The sequence below is a fragment of the Colobus angolensis genome, unplaced genomic scaffold (genome assembly GCF_000951035.1).
Source record: "Colobus angolensis palliatus isolate OR3802 unplaced genomic scaffold, Cang.pa_1.0 Scaffold670, whole genome shotgun sequence".
In the NCBI taxonomy this organism is placed as follows: Eukaryota; Metazoa; Chordata; class Mammalia; order Primates; family Cercopithecidae; genus Colobus; species Colobus angolensis.
The window spans coordinates 364,201-365,541 of NW_012120377.1; the positions used below are offsets into that span (position 1 = coordinate 364,201).

Below are 1,341 nucleotides of genomic sequence, written 5' to 3' on the forward strand. Positions count from 1 at the left end.
ATAAATAATTAAATAAAAGTCTTGGAGGACTAAAAAGGAGCCAGCCCAAAATTTATGTGGAATCTCAAAGAACAAATCATTTTTGACTGAAGAATCAAAAATAATAGTGAGAAAGGAAAACGAATCTGGAGGCCTCACACTCCCTGATTTCAAAACATAACAAAGCTATAGTAATGAAAATACTATGGTACTGATATAAAGACACACATACACATCTGTGGAACAGAACTGAGGGTCCCAAAATAAATTCTCATACATATGACCAAATTATCTTTGACAAGGCTACAAAATGGGAAAAGACTAGTTTCTTCAAAATATGGTCCTGGGAAAACTGGATATCTACACATAAGAAAACTAGGTTAGACCCTTAACTTACACCCCATACAGACATCAATTAAACATGGATTAAAGACCTAAATGTAAGACCTGAAACTACAAAACTCTTAGAAAAAGAACAGAGGAAAACCTCCATGACATTATATTTGGCAGTGATTTCTTAAATATGACATCAAAAGCACTAGCAACAAAAACGAAATGCATATAAATGGGAGTATATCTAACTTCAGAAAATACTGTGAAACAAAGGAAGCAATTAACAGAGTGAAAAGGCAACAGACGGAATGGTAAAAAATAATTTCAAACTATATATCTGATAAGAAGTCAATATTCAGAATATAGAAAGAACTCCTTCAACTCAAGAACAATAAGAGTAACTTGACCCATAAAATGGGCAAATTAGTTAAGTAGACATTTCTCCAAATAAGGTGTACAAATAGTCAAAAAGCATACGAAAAGATGTTTGTTTAATACCATTAATCATCGGGGGAAAACAAATCAAAACCACAATGAGATATTGTATTACCAACATTAGGATAACCAGTGTATGTCTAAATTAAAAATAATAATAATAAGTGCCGACAAGAATGTAGAGAAATTGGAAACCTTGTACATTGTTGGTGGAAATGTAAAATTGTTCCACTACTAGAAAAACAGTGGAAGTTCCTCAAGAAATTAAAATTATTAATAGAACTACCAAATGACTATCAGTGCCTCTTCTGGGTATTTATCCAGAAGAACTGAAGTCAGTATTTTGAAGACATATTAGGATTCTAATATGACAGATAAAAAGAATATAATGATAATACTGATAGAATAGATAAAAAGAATGATAGATAAAAGAAAAGTGGTGTATACATATATATATATACATATAATGAAATATTATTCACTCTTTAAAAAAGCATATGTGGGCCGGGCGCGGTGGCTCAAGCCTGTAATCCCAGCACTTTGGGAGGCCGAGACGGGCGGATCACGAGGTCAGGAGATCAAGACCATCCTGGC

The 1,341-nt window shown here is 33.0% G+C and overlaps 1 pseudogene; it reads right to left on the minus strand.

Moving 5' to 3' along the window:
• The window catches only part of LOC105500625, a 90,994-nt pseudogene that overhangs the window by 23,654 nt on the left and 65,999 nt on the right, over positions 1–1,341 (minus strand).